This window comes from Podarcis erhardii (assembly GCF_964252035.2).
Source record: "Podarcis erhardii genome assembly, chromosome: Z".
NCBI classification, from domain to species: domain Eukaryota; kingdom Metazoa; phylum Chordata; class Lepidosauria; order Squamata; family Lacertidae; genus Podarcis; species Podarcis erhardii.
Window position 1 is genome coordinate 22,578,312 of NC_138504.1, and position 11,018 is coordinate 22,589,329.

General features: G+C 41.8%; 1 long non-coding RNA gene across 1 annotated transcript; it reads right to left on the bottom strand.

Annotated features, from left to right (window-relative positions):
• Positions 1-5,635: 5,635 nt before the first annotated feature.
• LOC309334172 lies at positions 5,636-9,471 on the bottom strand. Its single transcript, XR_014152931.1, has 2 exons — positions 9,394-9,471; positions 5,636-5,744 (listed from the first exon to the last, which is right to left on the bottom strand). It is a non-coding gene; the product is annotated as an uncharacterized lncRNA (long non-coding RNA).
• Between the last annotated feature and the right edge of the window lie 1,547 nt (positions 9,472-11,018).

The following is an 11,018-nucleotide window of genomic DNA, read 5'->3' on the forward strand; positions in this document are numbered from 1 at the left end:
CATTGGAATCAATTTGTTTCTCTTCTTCAACTAACTGTCAAAAGATGTTCCATTCACAGTCAATGAACTTCACCAAAAATCTCCGTCTCTGACACCCTATTCCCAGGTTTGAGACGGTGGAAATTTATCTTCCTTTACTCTCTCCCCTGCAGGCTTGAACAGTCAAATTTCCCCTCTTTACTCCTGCTTCCAAGAGGGGTTTAGATGATCAAAACAGGAGGAATTTAAAACCTTTATATGCAACTTTCCAGACTTTGGCTTGCACGATTTTTGCTTCAGACTATTTACAAAAGCGGAAGGCGGACTTCCTGTTTAGAACCTTCCCGCTGAGTGCCAAATTAAAGTGTTTCTTAGCCCAATTTTCCGTTCTACTCACGGGTACTTGTTTAGAGTCCAATTGTCCCCAGGAAAAAGTCAGCGCTCTCCGGCAACGGCTGTGCGGCTTCACTCCGTAAAAATAGCGGTCGATTCAAAACACCGCACCGCTCACCCTATGTCACTTCAGGTCCCCGAAAAAGGGGTTTCCTTGCGTGTAGGGGGGCGCTCCTGGTGTCAGCCGAATCCCACGTTCCCAGGCTTCCTCTGCCTGGGATTTTTAAAGGGTCTCCGCCTTCGCCGCGGCGGCAAGACCCAATTTTCGCGGAGCGGGTTCCTCTGGATCAGAGGAATTCCGTCATTGCCGATGGCGCTAACCCGGAAGTCTTATCATTATCAGGTCTTGCTTTCCTTTTCTCTAAACTAAATGCTGTAACCTTTCCTTATAGAGGAGTGGTTCCTCCACCCCTTGAACATTTTTGTTGCCCCTTTCTGAACTTTTCCCAACCCTGCAATATCCTTTTTGAGTTGAGGCAACCAGAACTGTGTACACACCAATCCGAATGCAGCTGCACCATAAAAACTCCTCAAATAACCCAATGAGGACTGTGCATGCATCTGTAAGAGGCTGGTAATGGGCAACTGGGTGGGTGGGGGGACAGAATGGAGTGTCTTGCAGGAGGGCTTTGTCTCTTTGAAACACTGAAAATGAACACTCCATGCTGCAACATTTTGTTGCAGGTCATGCTTCTTGTTTCATTCCTGGGTGGTGAGAAGAACAAAGCGAAAGGATTCTGCTTTTGTACATAGTCTGCCTATCTTTCAATAAACGCTATCTGTATTCAACTGCAGATGCTTCTGTTACGGTGCGCAACCTGCTCAACAGTCGGCAGTATAGTGGTTACGGTGTTGGATTAGGATCTGGGAGACCATGGGTTCCAACTCCCACTCAGCCATTAAGCCCACTGAGTGACCTTGGGCCGCTCATTGTCTTTCTCTTTATAGGGTCTTTCAACCTAACCTACCTCACAAAGGTGTTGTGGGGATGAAATGAGGAGAGGGAGAGCAACGGAAGCCACTGTAACCTCCTTAGCGGAAACACAGGATGTAAATGTAACAAACAAACAAAATACCCTAATAGACCAGCACTTTAAAACATTTTTTGTTGTTGCATCAAGACTACATTAACAACACCCACACCCCACACTTTCATGCATAACAATTGTGTTGCCAATGCATATGGGAGAAGGAAATATGTAAAGGTTTTAGCAAAAGGCAAGTTGAATAAATTTTAGAAATTCTGCCAGCTGAACAAAAAATTTGGGAAGAGGGGCAGATCAAGCCAAATAAATAGCAATGGAAAGAAATACAGTGGGTGGGCTGGAAGAGAACCCATTGTTTCTTATGGGATGTCCTCAAAATTCTCCCCATCTGAATTCCTTAGTTTTGGAGTTCCAAATTACCTGGTCTAGCTTCTAAAGTGGAACCAATGCACCAGATATTCAGTTCCATCCCACATGCCCACATGCCCACCCCACAACCCCCACTGCATGAATGAGGGGCATGTTCCCATTTGGCAGAAAACCCTGTTGTTTAGAGGTGTGCACATTCCCTTCTGGGCATTCATGAAGCTCTGCAATAAAAAGCAATACTGATGCATTTGTACTTTCCATGATTGTATCATGAGTCAGGGAGGCCACAGGGGAATGCCGTTGATTGCTTCAAATGGAACTACGTATAAGCAGTACTAACCAACATAAAGTTTGGCCCTAACTTCCTACAAACCCTCTGACAAATATATTCCCAAGCCTCCACAAAATGCAGAATTAACAACATGGACTCTAATACCCTAGCACTCCAAAGAGGCACAGAACAAGGATGCCCAGTGTCTCCCTTCCTATTCATCCTGGCCCTGGAACCCCTAGCAATCCTAACCCGGGTAGCCCCTGACATCCAAGGAGTGGAAATAAAAGGCAAAACCTATAAATTAGGGCTCTTTTCAGATGACTTGATGGTCATGACACTAGACCCACCCCCCACAGCAACTACCTTAACTAAAGAACCCAACACATTTGCAATGGTATTGGGCCTACAAGTAAACTTTGCAAAATCTGAGGCTATGTGCTTCAACACTCACCTCCCCCATATCCAAAAAGAATTCACCAACATCACAAAGAGAAAACTCTGCTGCACCAAGTTCAAATACCTAGGGGTACAAATAACCTGAAACCTCAACAATTACAAAACCCTATGGTGACAAATTAACAAAGACCTGAAGAGATGGAGCAATACCAGCTTCATTCTCTCAGATAAAACAGGCATGATCAAAATGACCACCCTTCCAAAATTAACCTACCTATTCCAAACCCTTCCAATCTGGATTCCAGCAACGCAACTCCACAAATGGCAGAAAAAACAACACTCATTTATCTTCTCACACGAAAAGCCAAGAATAAGCCCCAAACACCTGCACCTCCCCTATTCAGGATGTGAAATCCCCAACATAGAACTATACTACATCGCCAACCAAGTGTGCCACATAATCTATACATTCTAGAAGATGAGACGAAACAATGGGTACACTTGGAGAGAGACATAAACGAAAGCACTCCCATCCCAGCATACACTTTCCTCCAAAGCAAACTAAGGAAAATCCCCACAACACTAAACAGGTTCACACAGATCATGTTTAAGCATTGAGGGAAAAAGTAGGCAAACTGTCCCCAACCCAATCCCCACTAATCCCTCTGGTTCACCACCCACTATTCCACCATGCAGCACAAAATCTCCAGATAAAAACCTGGCAAACCAAAGGCCTAAATCACCTAGCAGACTTCTAAAAATAGCAAACCCATATCAAAACAAGAAATACAAAACAAACTAGGGGCCACCCAAATACCTTGACTAACACACCACCAACTACATGCCTTCTTAAACAACCCAGCGGTAATATCAACAGCCACTAGGCCCTTGACCACCTTTGAAAACCTTCTCCTAACAACAACGGGATGTTGCAAGGGGATGGTATCCACAATATATAAAACATGGCTGTGAAACACCCCCCAAAACCCCTTGATGCAATCAAAAAACAATGGGAGGATGACATAGGCTATGAAAATAACCATACCAATTGAATTAGAATGTGGTCTAAACCTCCCTTAAAATCCATATCAGTGAAAAGAAAAGAACTCACTCTGAAACTCACTTACAGATTGTACCTAACACCATGGAAACTGGCGCTGATACACCCAGGAACCTCACCCAAATGCTGGCAAGGCTGCACCTCCACAGGCTCATACCTCCACATGTGGTGTGAATGCCCCCAAACCCAACTCTTCTGGACAACACTCATATAAGAAATAAGCAAAATAACTAAAAAGGTACTAGAAGCCACCCCAGAACTGGCCCTACTGAATATCTTCCAAGCTAACAATGCCCACTCACCCTATAAAGAGCTCATAACCCACCTACTCTCAGCAGCCAGAAACATCATACCCAGACACTGGAGGGACCTGTCTGGAATAAAGATGGAACACTGATACCAAGTAGTATGGAAAACAGCCTTACTAGAAAAGCTAACCAATAGACTGAAACTGACACGGGGAGAAATAGAAGAGGGTGCCTTCATTCCAGCATGACTCCCCTTTATCACATACACAGCCCAACAAGACAACAGCATGAACCCACTGACAGCATACAATTCAGTATGGATAACTTAACCCAACAACCCCCCGCCATACACAAACAAATCCCCCTGCAGCCAACCAAAGACAATCAACCACACCCCAGGCCACCCCAATCTCTCTTACCACCAAGGAAACATAACTAGCGAATAGAAAGAGAACCTACCCAAGTGACACTGACACAAAACCCGCATATATACACTAAGTAAAAGGACATAAGCTTCACCACCCCACTCCATCTCTCCCATCCCCCCTCTTTCCTTCCCATCCCTATGCTGCATATAACACCAATGTCTCACAACAAATGTAACTGATCCATAGAAAACACAACCTGAAGAAAGAGACAATGCATGTGCTTTTGTAAATGAGGAAAATCTTTAATATACATTATTTAAAATTAAAATTAAAATAAAGGAACAGAAGGGGTGGGGAGGGAGATCCATTAATCTTAAATTGCCTGCTGCAGAAACCAATTGCACCATACAAACTTGGCAGAACCCAGTGAAGGTTGTTGTATAGCAACTGCATTTGACAGATTGCACCTTTGATTTTGATGGAGGAACATTTGGCTTGCTAAGGCTACTTTTTCCACTGAACAAGAACAAAAAAGAGAGAGAGAGAGGCAAGAATTGACATATGACTTTCGGCTTACAGTACAGAGTTACTGGTCACCTGCACTTCATGAGACGCCTGATACCTTTATCTTCTATATCTCCATCTGACATAATACCCTGGATGTATACAGCGCTGCAGTTATAAATCTGATACTAACTTGCCTTCAGTTCCAACATGGAGCTTTCATAAATTGTTCCTTCCAGTTTGAAGAACTCTTAGCAGGGAAACATTTCAGATCTGTTTTTACCATTTGGGGGCGGGAATGGTGGTTGGTTTCATTGCGGCACAATTTATTGTCACATGTAATTACTGTTGTTTATGGGAGATTTGAGCCTTAGCTCGTTGCCCATGGATGAGGTAGCAAACCCCACTGAAATCAACAGGACTTGCTTCCGAGCAGAGGCATATGCCTGAGCTGTAAGCAATATTAGCTTCATTGATTAGGAAAAATGTAAACTGAATTTCAGGCTATGAGTCAAAATACAAACTGCTATATGTCTAATGATCTCTTGCGTGTGTCTCTCCCATCATGTGGTTCTCTGAATTCTGGGCTTGCTTTAATTTCTTTTTAAAGGTAGTAAAAACTTGGCAGTAACCATCCCTAGTAGTCCAGTCTCAGTCATGCCCAAGTTATTTTTCCTTTATGTGCTCAAATGTCAAGTCCCACAGGATAGCTATAATTTCATCCTCCAATTTATCTGGCTCATAATGAACTTTAATAAGCCCCTGCTCCATAAATTCACTAGCACTGTAATTAAGGTTATGCCATAACTATTTAGTGTTTTGGGGAAAACATTTGGGCAGTGTTGAAAAAAAATGCCCCCTTGCCCCCTCTTCCTATTCATCTACATTGCCCTCATTTCTTTCTCCCTTCCCTTAATTTGGCCTCAGTGATACGGACACATAGCCAAACCTGACTAAAGAGTATAATGAAAACATCCCATTCATTGCAACGATCCTTGACTCATTGGGGTTCTGTGTGTGACTATTCCAGGAAGCAATACATTCACTCTCAGTTAATGTTGTTTGTCCTCACTGATGGTTTTATGTTGCATAGCCAAACACGGTTGGCTGAAGACAATGCACGATGTCATCCACTTCATTCTGTGATCCCCAGTTGGTTAGAATTTCCTATGTGGCAAACCCAGGAAGAGGAAAGGAAAAGGGTGGGAGGTGGGGTGGATGTTGCAGAAGCAACAGCATGTAGGGGTAACAGGACAAAAAGGGGAGTAATTTTCACTGATAGGTTCTCAGGAAATGTTTCTTCTGACCATGCACCCCTCACCAGTATATTATACCCATGAATAAAAATGGAAATCTTAATTATAATCTGTTATTTGGTGCTATTCAGAAAAGTAAGCAAATAATGAGCACTGGATGAAACCATAAACAGGATTATTAACCATTCGTCCAACCACTGATAGATCTAATGCTGCAATCCTATGCACCTGGAAGTAAGTCCTACTGAACTACCACTGAGTAGACTGCAATAGGATGCACTTTAAATTTAGCCATTCATGTTAAAATTCCAGGATTTTCCTCCTCCATCCCTAAAACTGTTTTTAGATATGAGCTCTTTCCAGATAAAGAGGAATTAGTAGGTGGGTGGGTACATTTTTCAGTTTGTTTTTATCACAACACAACATAGCATCGGTCCTATGGCTAGATCTGATAGGTATTGGGTCCCCATGCAAGAACTTGAGCCCAGAAGCCATGCCAACTGTTGATTCCAGGTCCGTATGAATATGGACTGGTTTTAACCAAAGGGATCTCAAGCAGATGTTTCATTGTTTCCTTAACTCCTAACAGGAGCATTCTAATCAGACAGATGTGTTGGTCATGGGTTCCATCCCCCATGTCACAATTATTAATTTTTTGCTTTTGGCTCCAGTCCCACCAATATTTTGCACTTGGTTTCTCCATGTGACAAACTACAGACTACAAAGTAGATGCCACAAGCCTGAAATTTGCCCACAGCTGCTCTAAAGTGCCACACCACATAATGTAAATTTTACCAGCTGTTTTGAGTATCCATTTTGGGAATGAAAAAGCGAGAAAGAAATATGTTTAATAATAATAATAATAATAATAATAATAATAATACTCCACCCTCTGGCTGGGTTTCCTAAATGCAAAATAAGTATTAATGATGGAACAGGGATCCTCAAAATTATTACTGCTTTAGGGCCTCAATGAACTTTAATCAAATAATGGAAAAGAATGGGACATACTTTTAAAAACAACATGTTTGGTGGAGTATGCAATTTTATTTTGCATTTTAAACAAAAGTTGCAAGCATTTCTGGACTCTTTCTTGATGCACCTCTTCAGAGAGCAAACACAAATCATTTTCCTGTTACCCTGCTGACCTTTGCCATGAGATGTTTTGCAATCCCCAATGAAAGACCCTTTCTCTTGAACCCCTCCCTCTGAAACATTGCAAAAAGAGACCTAACAGCCTCCCTTTCTCCCATTAATTGAAGGGGGAAATCCTCAACATGTGTTGAATCTCCTCATAATACTTAAAAAAATACTTAAAGAATGTGTAATAATAGGGGAATTAGAGAGAGGGTAAAATTAACCCATATGGTTAAAACTGAGTGGAAAAAAGAGGGGGGTTTGAGTGACATTTAAATGTACTCTGTCCAATTTTACCCTGGGGAGGAGTACTGGAATGGAGAATGATAGAATGTGTTCTTGCTTCCAGGACAGAGTGTGTGTGTGTAAGTGAACTTAGGCTCTCTCTTGTGAAAATGAAAAAATATTCTGAAGGCCACTTGATTGGGGTGGGGTGGGGGGTTACCTGTCACATGTAATGAGGGAAAATCTATCAGCTGTCTAGGTTAGCGTCCAGGAAAATCAAATGGCATTTTTTGTATTTAAAAGGGAAAAAAACACAGAGAGATTTAAGGGAAACCACCTCAAGGAAATTTGCCTAGGCATTTAACAAAGAGAGAGAGAGAGAAAAAATGATTTTGACTCATTTCCTTTGCTCAAACTTAAATCCATACTTCCTTCACCAACCAAACTTGGGTCATTATAGATTGACACCATTGCATATCAGGTTAGGGCTTTGTCCTTCAGGCATAATTTCACCTGGGGTGTCCCTTCACCTTCATGTAATGGGTTAAAATGAACTTCTACATGCACAGCAATCAAACCTGGTAGGAAAAGGCTATGTTTAGATAGGAAATTTATACTTTTCCCTGGCTTGTGCATTGATTTGGTCCATTTTAATCAATAGCTAGAAGGGATGGGTGAACTTGTCAATTTTTGTTTCTCTTAAGTTTCTCATTTTTCAGATCTTTTGTTCTCAACAATTCAACATTTTTATTTATTTAAAGAATCCTCCTGAAAGTGAAGGAGCTTGAGCACCAACAAGCTGGCGGCATAGGCTGATAGCTCCCTTGTTTATGAAAATCATCCCTGAAAATTGTCTATAAAACGGGGTATGCTGTAGGGACCAAGCAGATCTAAGGACCATAACATTCGAGTGCATTTTGCGATGATATACAAAGAACGTCACTTGGGGCCTGAGGGTGATGCCGCAGCATCTCAAATGGCGTCAGAACACCCAGCTGCACCAGCCACAAGAAATGAATGAGGACACGCCAGTAGCCTCAGCGGCCTTGAAATCAGCTATGAAGGAGGAGGTGGCACAGAAGTTTAAGACTTTCCAACAAGAATTAATAGACTGCTGTGCCACCTCACCAAAAATGAAGCTGGGGGTAGGGGGTAAAACAAGAATAAGAAAAAACATGAAACTGCTCCAGACATAGCCCCAGAAACATTACAGATGTCAATTAATTTAAAGCTCCAGGAAGTGGGGTTCTGACATTACTAGGGATTTCTCTTTCATTTAGTGGTGCCCCATAAAGGTGCCACTCACACAGCAACCAAGTATAGATTCTGCACTCGGAACTACCTGAAGGAATAAGGGCTGGGGGCCTAGGCAAAGAAGACAATGATGGTGATTTGGAGGTGGAAGAAGGCTGATAAGTAGTAAGCCCTCCAACAGCTAGGATTAGGGGGAAAATGGAATTTCGAGCCTCAGAGCTCTTCCAAATAGATATGACTGGCATTGAAACACATTGGATGCTTACAGTTCAAACATCCCACAGATACAGTACAGACATGCAGCAAGACTTAAAGTGATAAAGACTGGGAAATAGACCAAATAGTTAGAGATGTTTATTACAGAATGAACATCTCAAATAACATCTTTACTAATAAAAGAACTGGTAAATATTGTCCTTGCCTCAAATACAGTATGGGTGTGGCAATACTAATAGGTGCAGATTTAGACTCGGGGGGCAGGGGGCGGGAATTATTGAGATAAAAATGGCCAACGCCTATTTGTTGAAGAAGTCCTGGAAAAACACACAATGGTCACGTTACTGTCGCTATAGGCACCGAGTGAAGAGACAGCTCAATTTTCTTCATAAAAGGCTTAAGAAATTGGGGAAGTTTACTTAAGCAGAGATTATACTTGGGGGAGATGTAAATTGGAATTGAATTTAATGGAAAATTAAAATCAGCAAGGCAGCAAATTTCACATATGGCCCATTTTATGCAGCTATTACTAAAATATGACCTTCATTAAATATGGGCAGAAGCAAATTCAGGATGCTTTGTTTCTCAGATAATTTCAGAAAGTGTGAAGTAGGTACATTTGCCAGTAAGTGCAAATTTAACTGAATTTCTCCCCCATTCCTAGCAGCTAGATAATCTGGTAAATCTATAGGAAGCTGCTTTAAACATCCATTTATCATTAGGTTTACCAGTCTTGCTCAACCTGGAATCCTCCAGATCTTTGGGACTTCAACTCCCATCAGCCCAGCTAGCATGTTCTTTTACTTCTGACTTTGCTGCCTGCCACACCACTGCTAATACCATCAGCTGATGTAGCCATGATGTCTGGCTACCATTGGCTCAGCTGTTGTGACATCACAGAAGGCCTGGGTAGCAGAGACTCAGGAAGCTAAGTGCTTAAGTTAGCCTTCTTCATGGAAACAACTGAATATAAATTTATTCCAATAGGCTTTTTCTAGATAAATGAATATTTACAACAAATGTCTAGTTTCATGGTTTTAAAAGTGTTTGCTTGCTTGTTTTTGGTTATTGTATATCAACTTGAGACAATTTTTTTAAATATAAAAAGCAATACAGTGGTACCTCGGGTTACATATGCTTCAGGTTACATACGCTTCAGGTTACTTATGCTTCAGGTTACAGACTCCGCTAACCCAGAAGTATTACCTCGGGTTAAGAACTTTGCTTCAGGATGAGAACAGAAATCATGCAGCAGCGGTGCAGCGGCAGCAGGAGGCCCCATTAGCTAAAGTGGTACCTCAGGTTCTTAACCCAAGGTACCACTGTAAATAATAATAATTAGTGCTTTTTTCAGGGGGTACTTTAATTGTTAAAAAGTGTGGCACTTACTGTAACAACTTCACAGTGAGGGCACCTATTTTTTTCTAGAAAAAAAGCACTGATAATACTGCAGTAAGTTTATGGAGCCTTTTACCAGAAAGAGACCAGCAACAGTTGTAGATCATGTTGCAGAGCTGAGCCTCAGCTATTTCATAAAAAATGATGCATGTAGTCATCATTGCTAAGAAATTAATAAAGCGTGTTTCTTGAGCCCACAAGGGGCTGCTAGTTGCTTTAATTGTTTGGTAGCCCTGGAGATATAATGGTGTTACATTGTTTAAGTGATGGCTTACTTTTTTTTCTAAGGCACTATGCTGAGGGTTGCTGGAAATATTCAAATGATATGAGCATTATTTAACTATGATATTGACTTTTTTCTTTTTACACAGTCGGTACACCCATTATTCCTCCTCCCTTGATGCTAAAGCAAAAGAAAAACCTATAGTTCCCAAGCATCCTTAGCAAAAACAACAACAGCTAAACGACCAAAGTCAATGTGGTGCCCTCCAAATGTTGTGGACTACAACTCCCACAATACCTGACTACGGGCCATTCTGGCTGGGGCTGATGGGGGATGTAGTCTGTAGGGAATCCAAATTGGCTAGTCCTAAAGTCTGCAATGTAGCTACTTGGACATAGCTGATGCTCATGAATTGCCTGATTTAATGAATTCCATGGGAATATATTCCCTCTCCACCCGTGCCCCTGACTGGATCTTCCCCCCCCCCCTCTGGGACAGTGGTGATGATGACTCTACTATGCACGCCATTCTTTTTTACCTATGAAGCCAGATGTAGAAGGTAGAGAACAGCTGCAGAAAGTGCTGGAGTTATGATATATCTCCTAATACCCACAGGGACAATCAATTGTGTTTTATAGAGGGGCTGTTTGTGTCTTTCATTTTGTGTGTGTGTATTAAGATCTTGATGAAACCTTTTCTTTCCAAAGGCCCAACATTTCTCTTTTGCTCACC